The sequence below is a fragment of the Symphalangus syndactylus genome, chromosome 1, assembly GCF_028878055.3.
Source record: "Symphalangus syndactylus isolate Jambi chromosome 1, NHGRI_mSymSyn1-v2.1_pri, whole genome shotgun sequence".
Classification (NCBI taxonomy): Eukaryota; Metazoa; Chordata; class Mammalia; order Primates; family Hylobatidae; genus Symphalangus; species Symphalangus syndactylus.
The window spans coordinates 117,633,664-117,645,945 of record NC_072423.2 but is presented as its reverse complement, the minus strand read 5'-3'; the positions used below and the strand labels follow the sequence as shown (position 1 = coordinate 117,645,945).

The 12,282-nt window shown below is 40.8% G+C and overlaps 1 protein-coding gene across 6 annotated transcripts in view; it reads left to right on the top strand.

Moving 5' to 3' along the window:
• Nucleotides 1-314: 314 nt before the first annotated feature.
• The window catches only part of SNRK (SNF related kinase), a 66,719-nt gene continuing 54,751 nt past the window's right edge, over nt 315-12,282 (top strand). The window contains exons 1-2 of one of the 6 annotated variants that reach the window (XM_055280995.2): nt 322-472; nt 3,535-3,584. The gene's annotated coding sequence lies outside the window, so the exon portion shown is untranslated. Of the gene's footprint in view, nt 606-3,534; nt 3,585-12,282 lie in introns of all 6 variants that reach the window. The other 5 variants (XM_063636614.1, XM_055280985.2, XM_063636616.1 and 2 more) reach the window with 5 other exon arrangements.

The following is a 12,282-nucleotide window of genomic DNA, read 5'->3' as shown; positions in this document are numbered from 1 at the left end:
AAGCGCGTGCGGCTCCCTGCCCCCTGCCGCCAAGACGCAGTCCTGTACAGACGCGGTCCCTTCCCTCCGATTTCCCCTGACAGCTCGCGCTACTTTTTCCCGGCCATTGTTCCGTGTCCCTGGTGCTTCCTCCTCCCCCGTCCTCCATCCTCCTTGGGCGCCTTGCCCGCTTGGTCCCGCCAGCCGCCGCAGCCCCGACTCGCCGGGGTCAGAAAGCCGCCAGGGTGTCCTCCAGCAGCCCGAGCGCCGGCCGCAGGTGCGCGCCGCCCCGCCCTGCCCTTCCCGTGGTCCCGCCCCAGCGCTGACGTCACAGCAACGCGCATCCCGCGCAGGCGCAGCTAGCCGGCACCCCCTCCCCGCGGCCGGCAGCCCGCTCGGTATTATGATTAGCGCTGGGTGCGGGGTTTCGGCGGCCGAGAGGGAGTTGTCGGCGCCGCGGCCGCTGCGGACGGACGCTCGCCTGCCGGCTGAGGTAGGGGCGAGCGCGGAGCGCGGCGGGGCGCGGCGGCCGTAGGCATGGGTTCGGGGGCGGCCTCCGCCGCCTCAGTAGCCTCCGCTGCTGCCGGGCTGGGCGCCCGGGCCGGGGCGCTCCCCGCAGGCGGAAAGTAAGTTGCGCTCTCGGCGCCGGCCGCAGCGCGCGGCCCGGGAGGACGCGGGGCCCGGGCTGCGGCGGCCCGGACCCCGCGGCGCGGCCTGGCGGCGGGGCGGCGGCGGGGCCCGGCGGGAGCCGTCACTGCGGCGGCGGCCGCGGTCGCCTGGAGGCCCTGCCCTTGCGGCCGCGGCGGGATTGCGGCACCTCGGAAGGCGCCCGCATCCCCGCGCCCCACCCCGGAGCGGGCCGAGTGCGGCGCCCGCGGGGCCCCGCGCCCTGGGCGCTCGGTAGGGTGTGTGTTCTTTGAATGCGTTTTCCCCTTTCAGAGGACTGTAGAAATCCGGCCTCAGCAGGAGGGTTCCGTGGTCAAACTGCTTTACAATAGAGTGGGGATGTTGTCTGTAGAGAAAGGGCAACGGGGTAAGGAAAGAGGAGCAGTGCCATTCCCGAGGGAGAGCTAGAATTTTGCGGACTGAGAGACTGGGAAACCTCCGTTCTTTTCCATAGTCATCGCCTGTTGATTTCTTTCTGGACCATTTTACAGGAACCTTCCTGCCTTTTACTTGGACTTGGTTTGCAGGAAAGTGGCAGCCTTTTATCTGCGGGGTTCTGGGAGCTGTGCTATTTGTAACTGTTGGATCGCATACAATCCAGTAGCTTCATAGGGAGTTTCAGGCTTTGGGGAGAATTTAGCAGTGAAGTTCCTAAATCTATAGTGGTCTGAGGATATGGGACCTTTCAAACTGTCATGTTACTTTCCACCCCCCTTCCCTTTAATTATGTGCATTCTCGAAGTCTTAGGAACCGTGGTAAAGTTGACTTAATGCGTTAAACATTTTGTCAGGTTTTAAGGTGAAGCATGGCTTGCAAGTGTTGGACATCCTGTTGAATCTCCACCAAATTCCTATCAAACATGAAATGCCTCAGTTTGGGCTCCTTGTATGGGATTGGAGCACTATGTCCCAAACCAGTCTTTAACTTATCAGAATATATATAGCAGTGTACTTTAAAGCCCGGGTTGTCAAGGCTTATGTAATCAGTTTGTTAATTTATAATCTCGTTACATTGCTTTCCAGATTTATAAAATAATTCCCTTAAGGAAATCTGTCCTCAGCGTCTGCTTAAATATTTCTCTTGGAATTGGATTCCTGAAGAGGAATGTACTGTACAAGTGATGATTAAAGCATACTAATTAGACAAGTTTCTTTTTTTAAAGAACACTAAATACCAAATTTTTAATCTGATTATCTGTGTAATTGTCCTTGAGAGGAGAACAGGTGGACATTCCCATTTTACAGAACTAGAAATGAGAGAAATTACGTGACATTCCCAAGGTCACATATTGAAGCAGTGTAGAAAGTCAGGTGCACGGTGCTAACTTTTTATAATATTCTCATCCTGAAGGCTTTTCAGGCAGGAAACTTTCAGTGCCACCTTTCAATTTTTTTTAAAATTTGTATAATCAGTTTTTAATTGTTCATTTTGTGCACAAAAATTACTCTCACCGTATTTTTTAATAATTCTGAGTATCTTTTTTCTGTTTTATTGCAGTAAGATCCATTAGTCTAAAACATGCTAGAACTCAGAAGTTGTACTAATTTTATTTTTCTAGACCAGAAGTATAGATTGGGGCTTTATGGTTTAGATTTAATCACATAATCCTAAAAGAAAGGCTTTTAAATGTCCTTATTAAAATTGTAGGGCTTTCATGATATTTTTACTGGTCACAGGAAATACTGTTCATCTGAACTTCACTGTGAGTACTTCCCTCATATAGAAAGTGAAACTAAATAGAAAAATATTTATTTCTGGAGATACTGAGCAGCCATGGTTCTAAGTACTGGTATAAATAAGACATGATTTCTTCCCTGTAGCAGCTTGTCTAATCCTAAGAGCTCTTTACACTGCCCAAGAAGAAAAGGGTACAAATGAACTTTCCATAGGCCAGAATCTTAGGAATTAAAAAAGTAGATGAGAAACTCTAGACTTAATGTAACTGCATCCCAGCTGTTTGCTTAAAGATAGAGTGTTTATAACTAAGATACTTTAGTAAGAAAACTGTTATTCAGAATTCAGGTATTTCCCAGTGTATATGTATGTGCAGGTAAACTTAGAACAGCTTAGGTGGAAAAATTGAGTGGATCCTAGCAGTTCTGAAGATAAACTTAACCTTTGATCATTTATTCATGGAATGTTTGTGTGTCTCTTTTGGGGGCCCTAGGGTAGAGGGAGGGCAGCAGTAGAAAAGTGAATAAAAACTAGTTCCTGACTGTAGGTTCTTAGAAGCTATTGGGGAACACCAAGGTAAACAATAACAGTACGAACAGATGAACTGTGGTGAGGCATAGGGAAAACCCAGCAGAAGCACAAGGATGGCGGCAGTGAACAACCTGACATGGAAATGCTTCACAGAGGAGGTGATGGTTAAACTGGTCTTGAAGGATAGGAAGAATTCCCAGGCAGAGAAAAAGGGAAAAGGCTCAGAGGGTTCAGGGAGGGTGAGAAGACAAGGTCAAGTGGTGGGTGGGAGAAGAACATAGATCCAAGTGGGTGAAAGGGAGTTGAGAAGGCGGAGACAATACAACTGTTCTTTCCTTAAAGCCTTTGAAAGGAAGGAGAGAAATGGGGCAGTTGCTTTGGGGGATGGAGGAGAAGGTTTTTGGTCAGGTGTTTGTTTTGTTTTGTTTTAACTTTGGGAAGAGCTGGTATAAAATTCCTCAGATTTAATGGCCTCACGAGTGAGCACTGGAACTGTGTTGTCTGCTCTGGATAATCCAGAGCTATGTCATTGATCCTCATCTGCTTTTCCGCACATCTGCTTTGGGTTGTGGCTCTGTGTCTCATGGGAAACCATTTCTTGCTGGTGGTAGGGAAGGAACCTGTCTAAAGAGGATTCCTGCTTTGCCCTCTCTGAACATTTATTTCTCTGCTGTCACTTCCAGAGCCTCCTGAGAGTCTGCTTTGGCATCCCCAGCATTTGGCTTCTGCTCAGGTAGGCTCTTCCATGGCAAATCAGGCCTCCTTCCCTTTCCTTTCACTATTATGCCCCCTAGTCTGCTGCCATGTGGCTACTCAAAAGTTACTTCAGACTCAGAGGTCATTAGTTGTTCATCTAACGTGTTTTAAGTTTTGGAGTATCTTCAGGCCCAAAGCAAGATTAGGTCTATCTGTACATCTAAACACATACCCTCTTGACTAATATTTGCCTGGACCGTTTAATGTAGGTTATGACAAAAATGCTCCAGGAACCTGGATTACACAACATAACGGTGGTCAAATCGCAGCCTCACTGGGCCTCAATTTCTTAGTTGTTGTCATGCAGTTATCTCTCTTAAACCCATAAAACTGTCAGCTCTTTGAAGGCAGAGACTACTTCTTTGATCTCTACATTATCAGACCCAAGTAATGCCGGCTACATAGTCTGTACCAAGAAGTGTCTTGGTGAAGAAGGTTAAAAAAACTAATCTTTAATTTGTTGATTTTATCAGCCTGTTATGGAAACCACACCCTTTCTAATAAAGCTGAGTTGGATTTGAATTGTTTTTCAATCATACAATTTTAGAACTAGAAGCAAAACCTCTACTCTCTGCTAGCATGTTGTGGATGTTCCTGTCCTGAAAGTCCAGTCTGAGAGAATGGCATCACAAGCTACCACTCTCCGCTAGACTCATTCTGGATTTCTCCCTCTGCTTAGCCTCCTGTGCATTGAGTTCTTGGATTCTACTTCCAAAATGTGTCTCCTCCACAACATCCTTATCATCACTGCCTGTATACCAGCTGCCCTCATTTTTAAGTCTTTAAGTAATTTACCTGGAGACATTTTCAGTTGTCTGTGTACCTGTCTTCTAGCTCTATTCTTGCCCTTTCAGTCTGATCTTCACTTTGCTGCCAGAGTAATTTGTTAAACCATCATCTCTGATTGCCATTCTGCTCAGGATTTTTCTTGAGCTCTTTTTTTTGGCTCTTTATGCTAGCCTTCACATTTGTTCATTTAATAAAATATATCTGTATATTTTGAGTAGATGCTATACTTCGCAGGCCCAGGGATAAAAAACTAAATAAAATGAACACGATCCTTACGTGAACTGAGCCTGTCATTTAGTTTAGTGGGGGACACAGATTATTAACCACACAGTCACACACATAATTATATGACCTCACATTTGTGATAAGCATCATAATGGCAAAGGACACAGTGCTGTGAGTGAGTATAGGGAGCTGGTATGTGCAGGGAGTTGGGGAGGGCAAGGGGATGGTCAGGGAGTCGTCCTTTAAGCTGGGCCCTAGAGCATGGGTAAGGGCTAGCCTAGACCTAAGAAGTAGAAATTGATGAATTATATGGAATACAAGACCCTCTGGGTATCTGGTTCTTACCTACATGCCTGACCTTGTCCCCTACGCTCTGCATATATTGTTGTCTGAGTCACACTAAACTTCCTTGGGCCTCTTTCCTGAAAAGCCTCTTCCTTACTCTTGCCAGTTTCAGTTCTTAGCCCAAACACACAAAAATTATTTCTCCAGAATGCTGTCTGTGGCATTCTCCAAGGCAGATTTAGGAGAAAAGAACACCTCTTTTTGCATATCTGTTCCCGTAAGAGACTGTGAACAAGTTGAGACAGGGACCTTCCTAGTATCCAGTACAGGTGTTTAGGGGCCAGTTTGTTGGGCCAATAGGGGATAAGGTTACTGATAAGAAAATGAGATGGAGAACTATATATACAACCCCTCTCAAATACTGTAATCTCGTGGGAGGGAGGCCAGTTCTAAAGTTAGGGGGATAAAATCCTTAGGTGATTTGTATTCTACTCACACCCTGCTAATATATATTATCCCATTTAGCTTTCACAATAGCTGTCCAAGGTGGTGATTATCTTTATTTTATCAAGACATGCCTTTTCATAGAAATTGAGTAACTTGTTGGGCTGTAGATCCTGTGGTACTCTTTCCACTGTGCTGTCATGCCACTCTGCATATGTGCTTAATAAATGAATTCTGATCATTCCTGAAGTGTACCTCTATGGTGAAGATAATAGGAAAAGTTAACTGTGTGGTACTTTGAAATGTGGAATCTTAGGACTGTTATCCTAGCTCCTCCTCTGATGTTCCCTCACCCCCATATGTACACACACACTTAGGTTATTATATTGTCTTTTACTCTGTTGCATAGCTAGGGGAATAATAATCAAATTTGCTTTAATACTTAGCTATGTTGGTTCTTCTATATTGGAGACATTGTAGATATTTTAATATAAGTTTTACTCTTACAGTATGATTTTAATATAAAGTTCATTTTAGACTTAGGACAATATACTAACAAATATTCGTAGACAGATTATTAAGCTAGAGTGTACTATATTCATGGATCTCTTTTTAAAATAGCTGTAATATTATACAGCCTTTTTATTTAATAGTGGACAAAAAACAGAGTGATTACCTTTTTTTTTTCAGAAACTTAAAATATTTAATTGATGTGTAACTTAAAAAGAAATAAGTTTTAGTGATCTGTTGCACCGCATGGTGATCACAGTCAACAATAATGTATTGTACATCTTTAAATTGCCGAAAGAGTAGATCCTTAACATCCTCAACACACAAATGTGGTAAGTAGGTAAGGTGAAGGATTTGTTTGTGAGCTTGATTGAATCTTTCTACAGTGTATACGTAGATTGAAACAGGAGTGATCGTATTTTAAAGTTTAGCTTTCTGTTTTACCTCATTTTTTGCATGTTAAACAGTTCTCCTTTATTGGCATAAAGTTTTATGAATGGTACTAAAGAAATTTGGAATGAGAATATTCAGTCTACAGTTTCAGGGCTTGGTTTTTGTCCTTTGCTTTTCTATTTTGTGAGTGTTTGCTAATCCTCTTGTGAGGAAAATGCTTTTTCAGAAACATGGAAAGAGTATAATTTGCAAAATACATCAAAGTTACAGTTTGGGAAAGAAGAAAGGACAATGTTTTTAAGGAGAAAATAAAACCTGCTTTAATTTTACCTGAGTTACTTACATGGTGTTGGCCGGGGAGGAATCTTGGTGTCACAAAATAGTATGCAAACAATTGTGTGAAGTTATTTTCAAGGGGCCCTTCCATTTTTAGATGACCAATAATTGCTTCAGCCTGTTTTATGAATGGTTATTTTCCTGTAACTTCCTTTCTCAACTTAAGATGCAGTTTCTAAACATTTCAAAAAGTTTTAAATGGAATTATTTGTTCATAATGTTTATTAGATGAGTCTTCGGTGGTCCTAGGGAATTTCTTCCCCTTAAGACAGCTAGAGCAGGTAACTTGCACAGGATATCAGAATTGGAGGAACACCAGAAATGTCAAAATAGATTAATTTTACTGTCTTTGTTTTTCTTTGAATTAGAAAGGAGTTAGGTAAAAGCTTCGTATTGTTTAAGGGAAAAAGAAGCAAGGCTCAGGGGTTGGTGAGGGCTAGAATCCAACCCAGGCAACTCTTAACTGGGTGTAGGACCTGGACAAAGTGAGTTTTTAACCTCATTGGCCCTGCTTTTTCATTTGTAAAATGGGTATCACTCTTAAGGAATTAAATGATATACTGTAAAAAGTGCAGTACATACATAGATTCCTAGAAATTAAAATCTGTTTTCTCATTTTGAGACCTGCATTCAAACAAAACTGGAATTCTAATGGGCAACTGTGGCAGCAAAAGACATTTTAAAAATTAGAAATAAGACAAAAGCCATGGTTTTGCTTTACTCATTTCTGTATAAACCTGTTTAGGTTAGTAATAGATTTTTAGTAGTATGTATATGGGCGATAACGAGAGAGATCTATTAAGCCACAACAAAAATGTAGTGTTTTATGGAACTTTGTAGTGAACAATGAACTTTTAAAATTTGTTTGAATTCTCTAATAAGCTTATTTCTGTGTTGCTTTCATGTTAATATGTAAAGGATTTTCCTCTTCCATTGAGGCTCTTTGATGAGAAGCTTTTCCTATGCATTTTTTATTCTTTAATGACACTTTGACTAAACTTAAGTATAATTCAAACACAGATATGTGGTGAATTAGTTAGTATGGCAAATTTTCCATTTGTTTTGTCCAGCACAGTTGCTTAAATGATGAGCCATTAGGTATTCTTCAGAATCAGCTCCCTCTCTTAAAGTTTATCTCACACCCCCAAATCATCACTTCACCTAAACTGGTGTTCTCCTTTCCTAAGCTAGCCAGCTGTAGGCACTCTTACTTTGTTGCTTGTTTACCCTACTTTCAGGAATGGTGTTCCTCTACTCCTGTTGAAGGATAAGCCCTGGTCTGTGGGCTGCCCCTGTCCTTGGTGAGCCTGCCTTCTATAGTGTCCTCTATTCTTCCTCTGACATGCCTCACCTAGGCTCACTTGTATAATTATTTCTCTTTTTATATGTGGATACTATTTTCTTTTCTTTTCTTTTTTTTTTAAGTACTGGGATACATGTACAGAATGTGCAGGTTTGTTACATAGATATACATGTGCCATGGTGGTTTGCTGCACTGTAGATCCTGTTTTCCTAAATCATTTTTAAGATTCGAATGGACGGGGACTGTGTTATATCCTGTACAGTTAAGGCTTAAATTATTTGTTAATGAAAATGACTTAGTGTTTCTGTTATTTAGACTGAAGCAGTTGCATACCTTTCTTTCTTTTCTTTTTCTTTTTCTTTTTTTTCTTTTGAGACAGGCTCTCGCTTTGGCTCCCAGGATGGAGTGCAGTGGCTGATCTCGGCTCACTGCAACATGGACTCTTGAGCTCTGGTGATCAGCCTGCCTCAGCTTCCCAAAGTGCTGGGGTTACAGGTGTGAGCCACCATGTTGGGCTGCATACCCTCTTTCTCAGAGGGAGTAAATATTTCATTGAATATGCCTTGTTTATTAACATTACATAAATAGGCATTAGATAGTATAGTACGCAGTGTATTTTCAGAAAAATTGGTGTATTTCATAGATCTCTTAATGGAAAAGTAAATGGAATGAATAGTTATGTACAGAAAGTAAAAAATTGAGTAGCCTCTGCCTTTCCTGGAGTAGAAAAGCAGCACATATGCACTGTCAAAAATTTTAAAAGAAAAGCATAAAGAGAAAAAATATCCTGTAATCTTACTAATTTAACATTTTAAGTTTTTAAAATATATACATTCATACAGATTATATGCTTTTTAAGAAAGATTGGGACAGGCCGGGTATAGTGACTCACGCCTCGTAATCCCAGCACTTTGGGAGGCCAAGGCAGGTGAATCACTTGAGGTCAGGAGGTCGAGACCAGCCTGGCCAATATGGCAAAACCCCGTCTCTACTAAAAAAAAATATTAAAATTAGCTGGGTGTGGTGGCATGTGCCTGTAATCCCAGCTACTTGGGAGGCTGAGGCAGGAGAATTGTTTGAACCTGGGAGGTGGAGGTTGCATTGAGCCAAGATCGTGCCACTGCACTCCAGCCTGGGTGACAGAGTGAGGCTCCGTCTCAAGAAAAAAAAAAAGATTGAGATTATATGCTGTGAAATTTGGTGTATACAATTTTTTTTAAACTTAACATTCTGTTGTGATACTTTCCCCATGAAATTTAATAGCCTCAAAATATGGTGGCGTACTGTTAACGTTGGGTATATTATGTTTTGTTTAACCATCTCCTTATTGTAGACCTTTAGATTATTTGATTTTATTTTGCATGTATAAATATCACTGAACATTGTTGAATATAAATATTTGTCCTCATCTTTCTTTGAGACATGAATCTAGTAGTAAGATAATTGTCAAGGATATTAATTATTTTAAGGCTCTTGAGACAGATTGAGTATCTCTTGTCTAAAATGCCTAGCATCAGAAGTGTTTTGAATTTTGTCAGATTTTGTAACATTTGCAATATATAAGATGGGACCCAAGTCTAAACATGAAATTAATTTCTGTTTCATTTACACCTATACATACATGCTAAAGGTAATTTTATACCCCATTTTTAATAATTTTGTGCATGAAACAAAGTTATTACTGCATTTCCTCTCAAAAACTAATAGAAACTGTGATTGGTCACATAAGGGTTTTTTTTACTTGTGGTGTCTTGTTGGCACTGAAAGTTTCAGATTTTGGAGCATTTTGGATTTCATATTTTCACCTTAGGGATGCTCAACCTATACACATATTGCCAAATTGTTTTTCAGAAAGGTAGCTTGCTTGCAGTCCCACCAGTGTAAGAGAATCCCTGGAATGAGCCTGTCTTTGAGTCAAAGTCAGTGAAATGTTAGGTGCCAGTATATTGGTTTATTGATTAGTTTTTTTTTTCTGTTTCACAGTTCTTTTTTTGACCATTTTTTAATGATCACTTTTATCAAAATATTAGGAGGAATAAAAAGATGGTAGGGAGTTAAAGTGAGTTTTGACAGTGTTAATAAAAGCTTTAGATCAGAGGAGATTTAGATTATTAAAATTCTCCATAACTTAATATTCTGTTTTCCTGGGCACAATAAGTAATTGTGGGTTGGCTTTATTTATTTTGGAGTAATTTCTATACACCGAGCGTTTGTTTAAGTCATTACTTATTACGTGAACACTTAATGCTGGAGTTGTCACCATGCTAATTTTTAAGTCCTACTTACCCGTAGGTAGAAATGATGACATGCTTAGCATTTTTCATCACTTTAACAAGAGGCAGAATCTGTTTAGGAATTTCAACTTATTATCTGTGTTGCTGGTCCAAGTCGTGTGGCTTGGATGTTAATCTCTTCCTCTCTACAAATACTAAGTACTGTACATCAGTTAATGATTTGCCTAACTCCTGAATACATTCAAATTCCTTGATATATGCTGGACTGCAGCTTATTTTTCTTAGAGGAAATAAAGATTACGTAAACCAGTACTTCAAGGATTCTGCATTGGCAACCAAATCATTGCCTCAAGAAACTGGAACAGGCTTTTCACCATGACATTCCTAGTCCCCTCAGCGGGGCCCCTAGTCCATCAAATTGATGAAAACGAAGAACATACTTTAGTAGGCAGCTACCTTGTCTTGGAAAATGCTTTCTTAGAGACTTAGGAGTACAAATTGCCCGAAAGAACATTTCTAATAATAAATGACTTTAATCTTTTAATTTGTAGATCCCATCTTGATTCCGTCCAGCGATTGCAGACTGATAACTGCATAACCACATAGTAATATAACCAATCCAGTGAAAAACTCTGGATTCTTCTACAACTTAGGACCTATTGACCTGTTTATGGTTCTTATCTTTGGTTTATAGCTTATATTAATAACTCCTAGGAGGAGGCATGCTGTCCTTAAAAAGTGAAATATTGTTTACTTTTTTTTTTTGTTTTGAGACTGAGTCTCGCTCTGTTGCTCAGGCCGGAGTGCAGTGGCGTGATCTCTGCTCACTGCAATCTCCACCTCTTGTGGTCAAGCGATTCTCCTGCCTCAGCCTCCCGAGTAGCTGAGACTATAGGCCCATGCCACCACGCCCAGCTAATTTTTGTATTTTTAATAGAGATGGGGTTTCAACATGTTGGCCAGGCTGGTCTGGAACTCCTGACCTCGAGTGATCTATCCGCCTCAGCCTCACAAAGTGCTGGGATTACAGGTGTGAGCCACCATGCCTGGCCAAAATATTATTTACTTTGAATAAAGAAAACAGCAGTGGTGACTGCATGATAGGGTTGTGTTTATTTTGCTTGACTAAAGGTTATTCCTGGAAGACTTAGTTTACTGTCTTCCTTTCAGCCTATACCATTTTTAAAATTTTAGCAGTAAAATCAGGTTGGTAATATCATTGAGAGAGTGTTAGTTCCTCTACTTAAGTTGGTTTTTCTATAGATGTACAGTTTGGTCTACTATTTCTCAGGAGTAAGGATTACAGTTTTCGTTTCTTGGTATTTGTAAAATATACCAGATAATTTCTGTGTGTAAGAAGCTTAAATGCAGTTTTAGTGTAGCTTTGCAAAAACTCAACTTTTAGTTGTCTGTATTAGATGGATATACTGGCATATATATATATATATTTTTTTTTTGTTGTTGTTGTTTTTAAGCATTTAATATGTTTGAGAGGAATATTGGTCATCTGATTTTGGAGGAAAACATATTCTAAATAAAATGTTTATTATATATAAGCTATAGAAATAGTACGATTTTTGTGCACAGCCCTTTTTGTTCAACTCCTCTACTTTCTCATGCCATGGATTGGTTCAGAGTGGTATCCAGGCAGAGCTGCCTTTGTTGAGCATACTGTTTTGTCCCTACCTCTCTCTAAGAGGTGTGAGGAAGAGGCATTTGTTTGATGTACAGATGAGACTGCAATGGTGATGATGTTGAGGAAAACCTAAAAGTGAGTTTTAACAAGAATAACAGGGTGAATTCCAAATTGATAGTAGGTTTAACAGAAGCTGGTTCTACAACTGTTTTCAGCAGCTTGCAAAACGTGTGTAGGGCCACCCACACTTCCTTCCTCTTCTCCAGCCACACCCACATGCTTCAGTTGCTTCTGCTGTCTTCAGTAGGAGAACATCAGTATATTCTTGCAGCACATAACAGTACTTGTTTCTCAGACACAAGTTTTTATATTATGAGCACTCTTGGCAAGTTGGCCTATTTCATTTAGGTCCAGCCTAGTTATATGCCTGTGCTAAATAAAAAGGTTGCTTTAGAATGGCCTATCTAGTGGTTGCTGTGTAAAAACATGTTATCTTAGCTGTACAGTCATTTAAAATATT